This window comes from Amblyomma maculatum, chromosome 1 (genome assembly GCF_055883805.1).
Source record: "Amblyomma maculatum isolate TAMU_Amacu chromosome 1, ASM5588380v1, whole genome shotgun sequence".
Classification (NCBI taxonomy): Eukaryota; Metazoa; Arthropoda; class Arachnida; order Ixodida; family Ixodidae; genus Amblyomma; species Amblyomma maculatum.
In genome coordinates, this window is record NC_139344.1 from 283,693,686 (window position 1) to 283,708,802 (window position 15,117).

Genomic DNA, 15,117 nt, shown 5'->3' on the forward strand with positions numbered 1-15,117 from the left:
CAATTTCAATTCAAATTTATTTTGTCATGTGTACATGGTGAGGATCGAAGGAAAAAAAGCCAGAAATTGAGGCTTGACGTGCTCCTCGGCCCCTACATTCCAAGCCAGCAGGCAACATTGAAAATACTTACACAAGTAACATTGCAAAATGCAAACAATGTTTGTCAAAAAGCGGCTGTTGCATCATTAGAAAAAAAAAAACCTAATAAGGAAATCAAGCGCACACAAAAAATGATAACAAAAAGCAACAAAAACACAATTCATTGAAAAGCAGTTCTTTGGTCATTCGAAAGAGGTCAACACTTTATAGAATGAAAGCGATAAGCAAAGAAAGCATAGTGAACCTAAAAAGTAGCACATACATCCTATATACCTTTGCGATATGCTCGTGATATTACTGCCAGTGCGAAGAAGACAAAGAAGAGAAGCAGAAGACAACGAAGTTCCCGTTTCGCGCTCGGACCGTTCGTCCCTGGACTTCGCCAACACTGGGCTCTCTGTGTTACCGGTTCTGCGGCATTCACACGCCTTTTTGCAACGTGACATCTGGTGGAGAAGGGCTGGGCAGATCTTTCATGTACCGGACGCCCCTTTCAAGCCGCGAGTGCAGCCAAGGACGCACTCCCAGGGTAGAAACGCCTGTTCACCAGGGCAGCCGGCGACTACGTGGTCTATCTCCCGAATTCGGTCCGCTTCCTGATCTACGGTCTACAAGTACACAGACTACCACTATGAGCACACAAGAGATTCTTGCCAATGTCGTGCTTCACCAGAGAGGCCCCCCTCGCTTTCATGGTCTTCCCCATGAAGACGCCGAGGACTGGCTGGACCAGTTCGACCGGGTGGCCATCTTTAATGCCTGGGACGCGAACGCGAAGATGTGCCATGTCTACTTTGCCCTGGAGGACTCGGCGAGGACCTGGTACGTCAATCATGAATCTCATCTGCAAACATGGGACACTTTCAAAGGCAGAATTTCTTCAGGCATTTATTAGCACTTTCCGTAAAGAGAAGGCCGATCTTCTACTTCAGAATCGCATCCAGCATCCGAACGAAAGCGTGATGACATACGCGGAGGAAATGAAGCTCTTGTTCCGCCACGCAGATCCAAACATGTCGGAAGAGTGGAAAGTGTGATTATTGATGAGAATTGTGAGAGAACAGCTCTTCGCCGGCCTCATTCGCAGTCCGCCAGTTACCGTAGATGCTTTTGTCACGGAAGCTACTTCCATCGAGAGAGCGCTTGAAATGCGGGCACGGCAGTACGAGCGCACGACCGTGTCGATGCTGTTCACATGTGCTGAGAGGTCCACCGTGTCATCAGGAGACTCACTGCGTGAGAGCATTCAAGCCATTGTGCGCGAAGAGCTGGCGAAACTCTTGCCTACGCCGGCACAGCCGCAAGTTGCATCGGTCGCCGACGTTGTTCACGAAGAAGTGCAACAAGCTTTAGGTGCCGCGCCGCTTCTTGCAAGCCCTCCACAACCACCTACAATGAGTTACGCCGCCGCCGCAAGCCGTTTTCTGCCGCCTTCAACACCAGGTCACGAAGCGCCTGCGCTGGTCGCTCCCCAAATGCCACTGCCACCTTACCAGCCGACTTTTCCCCAGTGACCCAGGCGCCGCCGAACTGACATCTGGCGAACCGCGGACTACCGGCCGCTGTGCTACCGTTGTGGCGAAGTTGGGCATGTCTGGCGTCGCTGCCCGTACAAAGAGATGGGTCTTCGCGGGTTCCCCTTCGGTGCTCGCTGTCCGCAGCCGGGAGAGCGCCCACGGGGGGAGATTGCCGACTACCTTTCTAACCAAGACAGTCCTGCGCCACCGACCACCTTCGCCCCGCCGCTATGATTCCTCCGAGCCGCGGGAACAGTCTAGAAATCCCCGTAGAGGAAACTAGACGCAGCAGCCTCTGGAGGTGTGGCTGCTCGACGACGAAATGTACAAGACCTTCCAACGACGCAAACCACTTCACCCACGCCGAACAACTCAGAGACAACGACGACGATTACCGAGCCGCCCAAGTTAACCGCAAGCCGACAACCTGATCAACTGCGTAGCCCGACTCCTTCTCTACGACACCGCACCGACGCACTGGAGCCGAGACCGGACACCTCGACATTGCCGCAGCGAGACGTCACCGCCAGCCGATTTAGACCTTTCAGTTGACGGCATCGCCGTAACCGCTTTGGTGGATACTGGGGCCGATTATTCCATACTCAGTGGATCATTTGCCGCGGCCTTCAGATACGTATCGCTGGAGGAAATTTGATTACACCTAGAGGAACGTGCACAGCGCGAGTCACAGTTCAAGGGCAAACCTTCCTGGCAACGTTTGTTGTGCTAGCGGATTGCTCCAGATAACACTCGGTATGGACTTCCTGACGGAAAGCGGCGCCATCATCGACCTGCAGTCTCAGTCGGTTCAGTTTTCGACAGAGAATGCCCTCGAAGTAAACTGTGTTCTGCCGGTGCCGCTCCACATTCTCGACGAGCACATGGCTGTTCCTCCCCGCTCCAGTGTAATGGTGACCGTCGGTGCGCACACCCTCCGGGGAGTGGAAGCTGTCGTCGAGAGTAAACCGCCTTTGCTTCTCGACCGCGGCGTTTCTGTTGCTCCGGCTGTTGTCATCCTCGAAGATGGCAAAATCGACTTCTCACCAATTTCACTAACGAACACCGGTATCTCAATAAGGGTACAACGGTCACTTATATTGATGCCATCGCTGAAACTAGGTGCGTGCACAGTTTAACTTGTGATTCTCAACCGGAACAAGAGGAAGTCGCCGACCCAAAGTACGACATCAACCCGGCACTACCGCAGACGGAGCAAGATATTCTGAGAAACCTTCTCAATGGCTACAGAACTGTGTTCGTGTCGCTGCCGCGTGTCGGTCGCACACACCTTGTAAAACATCCTATTATTACGAACGATACAGTGCAACCTCTCCGACAGTCACCCTATCGTGTTTCGTCTAAAAAACATGCCGCAATTACGACGCAAGTTAAGGAAATGCTTGATCACGACGTTATTCAACCATATCGGAGCCCCTGGGCGGCACCTGTCGTCCTTGTAAAAAAGACGGCACATTACGGTTCTGTGTTGGCTACCGACGATTGAACAATGTAACTAAAAAGGATGTTTGCCCCCTGCCCAGAATCGATGACGCTTTAGATCGCCTATGCAACACCAAGTATTTCTCTTCCAAGGACCTCAAATCTGGGTACTGCCAAATCGAGGTAGACGAGAAGGACCGCGAGAAGACTGCATTTATCACTCCAGACGGGCTGTACGAGTTTCAGGTTATGCCGCTCGGCCTTTGCTCCGCGCCAGCGACTTTTCAAAGGCTTATGAACGGCGTCCTCGCGGACCTGGAATGGCGGACTTGTCTCGTATACCTGGACGATGTGATCGTCTTTGCCCCAAGTTTTTCGGAGCACATTCGTCGCCTAGAGGCGGTACTGCAAGCTATAAAGTCCGCCAGCCTTACATCAAAGGCAGAAAAATGTCACTTTGCCTACGAAGAATTGAAGTTTCTAGGCCACGTCGTCAACAAGGAAGGGGTCCTTCCTGATCCCGAGAAAACTGTTGCCATCGCGAATTTCCCACCACCACAAGACCAGAAGGAACTTCGACGCTTCCTATGGTTATGTGCGAACTACTGTCGCTTTGTGCCAAATTTTTCCAAAATCGCCGCGCCCCTTACGTATCTCACCAAGGCAGATGTACAGTTCCAATAGGAAACACCGCAGCAGCAGACATTTCAGGACCTTCAACGCCGCCCTCAGTCACCACCCGTTCTGGCGCACTTTGATGAACACGTTGATACAGAGGTACACACCGATGCGAGTAATTTTGGTTTGGGCGTTATTTTTGTTCAGGTCCAAAAGGGTCAACAACGTGTACTGGCTTACGCAAGTCGTTCGTTGTCGAAGACCGAGAGCAATTATTATGCCACTGAAAAGCAGGGCCTCGCCATCGTGTGGGCAATTATGAAGTTCAGGCCATACCTGTATGGGAGACCTTTCAAAGTAGTGACGGATCATCACGCACTTTGCTGGTTAGCCAGTATCAAGGATTCGTCAGGGCGCCTTGCACGATGGAGTCTCCGCCTACAAGAATATGACATCACAATGACCTACACATCCGGTCGTAAACATTTGGACGCAGATTGGCTTTCCCGGGCTTCCGTCGAGCCTGCCCCAACTAACGCAGGCGAAGACGACGCCTTCGTCAACGCAGTAAGCTCTACAGACTTCGGCATGCAACAACGCACCGACCCTGATCCTAAGGCAATTGATTATCTGCAGAGTTCCTGTAGCTTACCGGCACGCTTTACCTTCTCTCTGCCTACGTGACGACGTGCTTCTCAAGAAGAATTTTGCCCCCAACAGTCGACATTACTTGCTTGTCGTTCCTACGAATCTACGCAACGAAATTTTGCATGCCTGCCACGACGAACCAGCTTCCGGCCACCTTGGAATCACTAGAACGCAAGCCAGAATACCGAAAAATACTACTGGCCTCGTCTGGGACATGACGTTACGAATTATGTTCGCACCTGCTGTGACTACCCTCCCTGTGAGTCCATGACTTGCCTCGAGCATCGGGTTGATGCTTCCTCACCAGGGGAGCTAATGCTGCCAGTGCGAAGAAGACAAAGAAGAGAAGCAGAAGACAACGAAGTCCCCGTTTGCAGCATGGAACTTGTTCAAAACACGGGGCAACGTGTTTGCTAAGCTGTATGTGCCATATATTGTGCGGCATGTTGGGATATGCCATAGTTCGCTATGTATGCTAGGGTAAAATTGTATGCGTTTAGAAACAGGTGTGCCGTGTCATCAAGTAATTGACCATTTTGTTTTATATTCCTCTCATATCTTTCAGCCAACCTAAAATTATACATTTCAGATAGTTTTACGGCATTGAATTGGCGGAATAAATCGCATGTGTTCATATCAGAATCGGCGTTTAATATTGCACGCAGAGCCTTCTTCTGTAAAACGTAAATCTTATTTTCATTGGTACCTGCAGTTGTTCCTCAAACTAAATGCGCTTAGTTTACTTGGGACATAAAGAGTGAATTATACAGGAGAAGTTTAATTTTGCATGGAAGTAAGTGACGATGCCGGTTAACGATACCTGTGACACGAGAAAGCTTACTGATGACAGCGTTAAGATGATTGTCCCAGCTTAGCTGGCTGTTGAAATGTACCCCTAATATCTTAGTATTGTCTAAAACCTCTATTATTTCCAAACCTAGCTTAAGATCGCATGCCATAATAGTCTTTTTATTATTTTTTTTTTTGGTTCGAAGATAATAGCCTCAGTTTTAGTTACACCGATTTTCAACTGATTATCAAGGGACCACTGACAGAGTGTACTTAGTGTTCTATTTGCCTTCTTTATCACATCTTCACATGCGCTTGACGAGAAGAGCAATGAGACGTCATGCATATATAACATACTTCGCATGCAGGTATTGTTTAACTATATCATATATGTAAGTTAAAAAGTAGGGGTCCAAGAATACTTCCCTGATGTATGCCAGTAGTTACTTTTTTTACGGAGGATCGACAGCTGTTAATACTAACAAACTGAAAGCGGCGTGCAAAATATCGTTGACGGGGAATGCGTGACCAACGAAATGGAGTACTCACAAACGATTACGACGACCGAGGAGCACGTGAAAGATGATGGGCTGTTCTAGAAGACGACGATGAAGGCAGTGTGGATGCTCGACGGCCCTTAAAGTCTATGCGGCGAGTTCAGCCCATCGCAGCGCAAGTCTTAACAAATACTTGCCAATAGCATCTTTGGTGGAGGTGCGGGGTGCCAATGCAGCGTCACCTCCGGGAGCAGCATTAGCTAGTTTGCCATGAAGTGGCCGGCGGAGGACGGTGAGGAGCTGCGGCCAGGAAGAGGCGAACAGGAACGGCGGGCTGGCGGGGAGGGAGAGCGACTGGACGCAGGAGGAGGCGGAGTGATCTCGGTGCGGAACGGCTCATAACGAGGTGAGAAACTGCGGGGGCCATAGTCGGAATAGCGGTCAATGTAGGGGAAAAATCGAAGTGGTGATGACCAGCGGCTGCGGCAGTGGCGAGGGATGTGGCCTACACGCGAACACGTGAAACAGATCGGCTGATTGTCAGGTGTACGCCATTCATCAGGACCGTGGTAACGATAACATTGTCTGTAGGCGTTTTGGGGCGTAGCGGAAGCGACCGTAGGAGGGACGGGGCTCGAACTCTGGTGTTGCACGGTGCGGCTACAGGGGATGTTCAAGTTGGCAACATCCTGACGGACGACGGCTTGAATAAGAGATATAGTCGCCATGTTGCTGTCCTGCGGGTTGGATGCAGCAGACGCGAGTGCTTCCAGTTCACAACGCGCGATGCGAGTCACGTTTTCAGGATTTGAAGGCTGCCTTAGGGTCAGCAGATCCTCGCACGTGGAGCTAGCGGCGGTGTTTGGGAGCTGGTCGAAGCGGTGCGCAATGGGTGCTTGGCCGGCTCGACGTGTCGACAAACCTGTAGAACGGAGTCAACCGTATAGCAGTCCAGACAGGGTAGCAGGTTAAAGGCATCGTCGGCTATGCCTTTGATTGTGTGCCTTTACCTTATCAGCTTCGGTCATGTCTTTATCAACCTAACGGCACAGGGCCACAACGTCTTGGATACAGGCGATCTATAAGACTCGGCAGATGCCTGGGCGTGAGTGGCAAGGTCCCTCTTTACGGTGATATGATCAGCAACACCGGGCCCACAGGACTTAACAGCAAGGTGTTGAGGAAGGAGATGATGGCAGGAGTTGTTTAGGAGAAGAGTAAACTGGAGATTTATTTTACATATTTACAACAAATATGCAAACGTGCAAGCACGTTAAAGGGAGCGAGATAGCTCTTAATCAACTGAGAGTACAGGCGAGACACAATAAAGCAGCCTTAGTGGGCTGATTAAATCTCTTTTTCAGTCCAACATTACTATAGTTGTGGAATCGCAGCTTTCAAACCGTCCAGTGGGCTCTGAGCCGCTTCTTTTGGCTCCGCCCAACCAACTGTCCTATCAGCACATCACACACAAATGCGCACACACACCCACGCACCTCCTCGGACTTGACCTGAGAATACTGCAGGCCAATGCAGAAAAGACAGGCCGCCCCTATTGTTCCCTACTGAAAATCTTGTATAAAATTCGAACAGGAAATCGTATACAGGTTTACTGTACAGGATCTGGGATATAGATTTTGGGGACTATTTCAGCAAATTCCTGTACTGCCCTGGAAAGTCCGAAATGAAACCGCGCGGAGCTCTGATACCGGAACGGCCTGTATGGTTGATGGCCCTCGTTTCCGGTAAGAAACGCGTTGCAGGGTGGAAAAAGCATGCAACAATATAAAATAAAACGACTGCATTTAAAATAATAAATAAAATTAACAAGAATTTTACTACCGAATGTGGAATCGAACCTCAGTCTTATGGTCTTCAGACCACTACTCTACGGCAGATTGTGGTTACAGTGGTTATTATTCAGTATATGTAGCTACTGTTGCTCTTTCGTACTTTTATATTTTACTTGGCAGTAGAATTTGTGGCCGTAATTCACCGATCGCCCTTTAAACACGCTGAATATCTTTGCAGGCTATCACGAGGGTTCACAAATGTGCCGTATCTTTATAACGCGTCGCTTTATTGAAGGCAAACCTCAAGATATCATAATTTACTAGTGCTGATGTTTTTCATCGTCTACGAACGCTTGTAAGTTTTCCTGCATACAGAGATATCCGGTGCATTAATACTTGTAATACTGGGCGTTTTAGCTTCACGTGCTACCAGCGGAGCATCGATGTCAATGAATACACTTCCGACTGAGCGGTTTTAATATGTAAACATTCGAGAACGCGTCGCCCGGTGTGCGGCTATCTGCGCATCTTTCGATGGTCAGCGATGTTTGTTTATTTTTTCTCGAACAGTTTTTTGTCATCGCTAGCGAAACGATACGTTCGTGCTTCTACTTTCGTGTTGTAGGCGGCAGATCTTCAGCCGCAGATATGAAGACGCACCGCAAGATCGTACGAGCTGCAGCGACTGTTGTACGCGCAAAAGCGACGCGACGCGCGTATATGCTTGCTAGCGCACACTTCGACGGCTTCGCATTTTCGAGGTATTTGGGAAACGAAGCGCGCCCTTTATATACAGAACAGTTGTATAATATGTTTCGTAGCATGCTTATTTAGTGCGCTGGCGTGTCCGGCATGGTCATTCTGGTTGAGCTTCGTCTATCGGCCCGGCTTCTGTTCAGAAGCGGAATACTCTGCCCGGTATCAGTTTCAGAAATGACGCGTTCGTCAGGTTTCTGGTTAATTGATACAGGCTGAACACTACATAACACCACTACATTTGAAAAAGAAAAAAAAAGGAAAAAGACACAAAAAGAAAAGGAAAAAAAAATTACATGCGATTCGAACTTCGGTCTTTTCAGCCAGCAAGCACGAACTTTAACCACTACACCTCGGCAGGACACGGTGATGGTGGTTATATATCTGCTTATGTAGTCGAGATTGCTCTTTTGTAGTTTGTGTATTTTTGTAGGGTGTAGAATTTGTGGTCGTAATTGAACGATCGCCCTTTAAACACGCTGCATCTTTTTCCTGGCTATCACGAAGGGTTATCCGTGTCCCGCATCTTTGCAATGTATCGCTTTCTTGCAGACAAGCCTCCGAATATCACAATTTACTAGCGCTGATGTGTTTTGTCATCGTCTTCGAACGCATGCAATTTTTGCTACATATAGATATATGCGTTGCACCCACCAACACTTGTAATACTGCTTGTTTTAGCTTCACCTGCTGCCAGCGGAGCCGCGACGCCAATGAATTTACTTCTGACCAAGTGTTTTGCATGCGTAAACACCCGAGGAAGCGACTTCCGATGTCCGGCTGACCTGTGCCTATTTCGATGGTCAGCGATGTTTCATTTATTCTCGAGCGTATTTTATCCGCGCTAACGAAACCCTTCGTTCTTGCTTGCACTTTCGCGTTGAAGGTGGCAGATCTTCAGTCGCAGATTATGAAGATGCACCGCAAGATCGTACAAGCTGCAGCGACTGTTGCACACGCAAAAACAAAACGCGATGCATGTATGTACTTGCTAGCGCACACATCCACGGCTTCATTCTAGGTATGAACGAAACAATGCGTACTCCACATATACAGAAAAGTTTTAACGTATATTATATATGGTTTCATGCTTATTTAGCGTGAAGGCATGTTCCGACGTGGTCATCCTGGCTGAGCTTCACGATCCGCCCGAGTTGTACTGAGAAGCGGAAATACTCTGTCCCGTATCAGTTTCATTCATATCGGATTTGTCCGGTTTCTGTTAAAGCGGACATGACCTGTCCTGTATATGAGCTCAATACAGGACTGGTCCGCCCTGTTTCATATCCATAGCGGACTGGGATGTCATGTATAAGATGCATACTGGAAATGGTCTGCCCTGTATACCCTCGATACCGGACTGGATCGTCCGGATTGAGTTTCATACCGGACATGACCTGTCCGATATAAACCCGTTTAAGTTTCATACAGGACTGGTCACACCGGTATCAAATTTATACGGGCTAATACAGGACCGGTTCAAACCCGTTTGTCGCGATACGGGATTTTTCACTAGGGTTCTCTACGAAGCGCCGATGTCCTCGCTTGTTATAAGCCCTGTATACATGGACTCGACAGAGTCGGGTCGAGTAAGCCTGTCGAGTAAAAAACCAGTTGTCGGGTTCATGTATACCCAGTCGGGTCGAGTAAAATAGCCGCGGAGCGGGTCGCGTTAACTCGCTTGCAGGGGGTAGGTTAACTCGCTTGACCCGCTTGTCTAAAAGCATGTAGACGCTGTCGAGTCAGCGAGTCGAGTTATGGCGAACTCTGGGATTAAAAAGCAACCGGAGCGGCGAGGAGCGTCAGCGAAGTTGAATGGTTTTTAGCCCTCATCAACGATAAAAAAGAATAATCGAAGCTCTCGATAGTAAAAGGCAACGGAATCAAATACGAGTAAGAAACTTGCACAATAACTACAAATCTCGACGCTACGCGCCGCTGCGATACTTACTCGCTAGAAAGCGAGTTCTTGTAGACACCAATCGGGTCGAGTAATGGTGACCTCGCTTACTCGACGCTTACCCGACCCGGTGCTGTCGAGTCCATGTATACAGGGCTACAGCCACAAGTCGTAAGTCTTGCTTCACAGACGCCGGTCAGGTCACGTGGCACTCATCCCGAGCGGCACAAACCCTGGTTCAAGCCAATACGTCTTAATGACCATCGTGCAACACGCGCCGAAGCTTCTATGACTGGTCAGGACTGGTCCGCCCTGTTTCATATCCATAGCGGACTGGGATGTCATGTATAAGATGCATACTGGAAATGGTCTGCCCTGTATTAACTCTATACCGGACTGGACCATCCGGATTGAGATTCATACCGGACATGACATGTCCGGTATAAACCCGATTAAGCTTCATACAGGACTGGTCACACCGGTATCAAATTTATACGGGATAATACAGGACAGGTTCAAACCCGTTTGTCGCGATACGGCATTTTTCACTAGGGTTCTCTACGAAGCGCCGATGTCCTCGCTTGTTACAGCCACAAGTCGTAAGTCTTGCTTCACAGACGCCGGTCAGGTGACGTGGCACTCATCCCGAGCAGCACAAACCCTGGTTCAAGCCAATACGTCTTAATGACCATCGTGCAACACGCGCCGAAGCTTCTATGAATCCACCACCACCTCCCTGGAAGCAATTAAGGAAGCAATCTTCCGCAGTGCAGTCACATTACGACGGCGTGCAGCTGCTGCGGTCTGCCCCGCCGTCCCGAAACATAGTTGAGAAGGTTCCAACCACAAGCCGTAAGAGTTGCTGCAATGGCGCTGGCCAGGCGATAGATGCACCCATCTCCCCACCCTGGTCCAAGTCAGTATGCCGTAATGACCACCGGGTGACACAAGCAGCGTCTTTGAATCCACAATCGCTTCCCTAAGAACAGCTAAGGAAGCCATCTCCCGCTGCGCGGTCACAACACGATGGCGTGCAGCTGCTCCGGTTCGCCCCGCCACCCAGGTTCGTTGTTTGAAGGAATGGTGGGGAGGATCAAAAGACGCCCGTTCCGTTTGCCGGCAAAAGCGGTTGACTTCAAGCAACTTGTCGATGACGCGCCTCTCCACGTCGAGAAGATATGTGCTTCTGTGTACATCTGATGTCCCCGGTCAACAAGCACGCGTCCGCTGTCGCATTCTCGAAAAACCACAGCCAGCTTTCCAGCGGCCCTCGACGAATGCGCGGACTTTCTGGAACGATTTATGGCCGATTGCTCGGGCATAACAGCGGCGGGGTGACAGCCGACATGCTTTCCGAAGAGGTCGTTTTTTTTTTACAAACATTCTAGGAGGGAATATCTGCTTCGTGTGTTTCGAACCACACGCTTGCGGAAAAACTTCTGCCACACTACACAGGTCGTTATCTTGTATTAGACCCAGTGACCGACTTAACATATCAGATTACACCGCTCCGCCCAAAGTCACCGTCCGCTACACCCACTTCCGAAATAGTGCATGTGGCCCGGCTCAAGCCATATTATTCCCACTACATACCTCACGCCTAACACGCACCGGGACGTTGCCGTTTGCCGAGGGGGATAGTGTTTCCGGGGAACGCGTGACCGGGGTGTGCTCGCAGACGACGACGGCCGAGGAGCGAGTGAAAGATGAAGGGCTGTTCTAGAAGACGACGACGCAGACAGTGTGGTTGCTCGGCGGTCCTTGAAATCTATGCGCCAAGTCTTGCCCATCACAGCGCAAGTGTTGACAAATACTTCCCGTAAAAATATGACGCAAGAAGTGCTGAACACGTTCCCTGAAACCGTAGTGGAACAGTTTTGCCAAACTTATATTACGGGTAATGTAGTCGAAGGCCTGCGAAAAATCTATAAAAACACTAGGGGCAAGTTCCTTTTCTTCGAAACACTGTAAGATGTATTCTTTTTGACTTAATAATGCTGCCTCGGTAGAGTTATGTTTGGTAAAACCAAACTGCTGTGATGTCCCGGCTAAAAGGCTCTTTTCGGAGTGGAGAGCAGGAATCACACACGAAATAGGGCCAGTAACAGATTTAATCAGAGCTGGATGCTCCCACTCACCCAACGGTCTTGAGGCAGCGTCTGGACGCCACTGCGGTGATCCGGTGCTTAAGGTGGGAGATGATGGCCATAGCGCCAGGACTAGCGAGCCATCTTCTTATTTTCAGGCAGTCGCCCCTCGGGAGACGAGGCTGGGTCGACCTGCTCTAGCGCGTCTCTCGTTCCTATCTGCCCCACCGACAGTCCTTGAGCTGCTTTCATTGTCATCTCGGGTCCTTTCTTCCCGTTGCTGGAACCCTCGCCATCCTCGCAACAGAGCACGTGTAGCCGTTATTTGCACGTCGTCCCCGCATTCCAGCGTGTCGTTCAGCGACTCTTTCTCGTATCCGGTTTTTTGGACAAAACGCGACACGAGCAGGCAAAATTGTGGAGTAGTCGTTGATTCCCGGTGCCCCGCGCAATCCGTATACCAAGTTCCGGCACAGGCAATTTAGCCATCACACTGCGAATCTGTTACTTTTTTGTTGTGTGTCATAAAATCCAAATATCCGGATGTGGATATTTTTTCGGAATCCTTTAGAAAACATTGGCAGCCCGAAAATCGGTCTACAATTTGAAACATAAAGCTTATCACCTTTATTGTACAAAGCTGTCACGGTAGCAATTCGCATGCGCCATGGAAACTCTCCATATTAAAAAAAAATAATTAAACATATGTGCTAAATTTGGAGCTAGAATATCTTACACATACTTCACAGGCCAAATCTGCAAATCATCCACATCGTGCCATCTGCTGTTCTTCATATCCATGAATGCAGTGAATACTTCAGAGCAAGTGGTTGGACTGAAATACACGGAATTGCTTCTTTCCCTGATGAAAGCATGATGTGACATGTTTGATGAGCTTTGGTACTCTCGGGTGACGAAACATTGATTAAAGACCTGTGCTAGTTCCCACCTTTTTGCACGCCGTCCCTGAATGAGTAGTTCTCGAGGAGAAGTATTCTGCGGTCTGTGTAAAACAACGGTGTTAATCTGGTACTATAACTTTTGGGAATCACCGTGGCATATGATTCGAATTTGCCTTAGTAGCACGAATCCCCAGCATGCCTTAACTTTTTAAACTTATTTATGAAGACTTTGTAACTTGTTAATAGTTCTCGAGTTTAATAATGAAGTCTTGGTACATTTTTTCCTTAGATTGTATCTCCTGGAGCAATTGTGACGTCATCCACTCATTGGGTCTTTTCCGAGGTGTCTTGTACGGAAAACGGTCGGTGTAAATCGCTTTAAATTTGTCAAGAAAGGTGTCATAAGCGGTTTCCACATCTGTCACAGTGAGCACATCACACCAGCTCATATCTGAAACAGCCTGTTTGAAAGAAGCAAGGTTTTTCTCAATTATCGCTGCAACATGCACGTGCTGTTTCTTTTAATATGTGATTTCACCCATAGCAGTACGAGCAAATGGTCACTAAGGTCCTAATGAAAGACAGTGGACACAATGCTCTTTTCATCAAAATTAGTAATAAAAATGTCAATGAGTGAATCGTATGAATATCAACTCATGTAGGTGTTCCAATTGTTTTAACGCAGCCATTAGAATATCATTCTAGAAGTGCTTCTATTACTACAATTATAGCAACTTGTGCCCCATTAATTGGAAGGAAAGGCACGTGTGAGAATGTTTTTGCACATAAACTGCTTTTTGTTTTTCTCTGCACCTTCTGGATTTTCCAGCAACGGTGCTTGCTTGATGCAAATAGACTCCTCTGTTTCTATAATGGCAGTGATTATTGACTCTTTATATTTGTTCTTATCACTTGCTTCGCTTGTCGACCCTCCTATTTTACCTTATTTTCGATGCTCCCTCTGTATTTCAGCCTTGTATATATCACATGGGTGTCAGGCTACAGCAGTACGTGAAGTTGCTGAAAACCTGGCAAAGGCGTGGTTTAGTGGCTCCGTGTTACGATATCTTACCCTCATCAGTATGCATCACACCGGCCAGGTTTGTTAGACGTACCGTGTTTGCCAAAAGTAACCAGGCTGCGGGTTTCTCTTCTAGGTCGGGTAATGGAAAATTCGTACCCCTTCTGAAGCTGTAAATCTGTGCAAAGTAAAGGCGAACTCCGACCCTCACTTATTAACAAGTTGTGATCCTCTGGGAAGCCATGTTGGCTTTAGAATACAAGCGAGAAGCAAAACATGCAGCCTGGTTACTTTTGGCAAAGACGGTACCTTATTTAAGCACGAAAATCGAGCATATTTTACGATCAGCTTATTATTAACACCTAGGATATTCATGGAGCGGGAAAATTGTCAAACATGGCAGATTGAGGTCTCTCTAAAGAAGCGGTGCTGCTGCATCCCGCCCCTAAATTTCTGTATGCATGAGTCTGACTTGACACTTTTTCCCATGGGCGCATTCTGCTCTAACTAACAGTTAATAGACCATTTCTGGCTTTTTTACCGCCGCTTCATCACTTTGAGAAGAAGTTCAGAAGGTTGTTGGAGAGTTCACAACAGCAGCGTGGCCACAGTTTGAGCTGCCCGCTCTAGATATCATTTGGCGCTACCATACTGAGATAAAGACGCAAGTATGTTTTTTCGCTGTTCAAAATTTCTTACTGCTATTTTCATGTCATTGACCACCTTGCTAAACCTTGCAATATTAGTTAACTTGTAGCGATCGTGGAGAACCGCGTATCCCTCCGAAACACCGCGCGCCGCGGAGGATGAAGGGGACAAAAGTATTCCTTCTCTTCCGAGGATGAGTAACCCAAACGGGCTGCTCGATAGCGCCCCGTTTCCCTCTTCCCTCGCCGGCACAGGAGCGCACCGCTAGGCGTCGCAGACGCGACGCTCATTGGCCGAAAAGGACAAAGGGCAAGATGCGCCGAGATCGGCGGGAACCGGCTACCGCCGGAGAAAGCCGACAGCGAGCCGCGACAACGGAAAGACGCCAGGTAAATACCTCC

The 15,117-nt window shown here is 48.7% G+C and overlaps 1 pseudogene; it reads left to right on the plus strand.

Moving 5' to 3' along the window:
- The first annotated feature begins 731 nt into the window (after positions 1-731).
- LOC146206710 (uncharacterized) lies at positions 732-1,851 on the plus strand (annotated as a pseudogene).
- Positions 1,852-15,117: the final 13,266 nt, after the last annotated feature.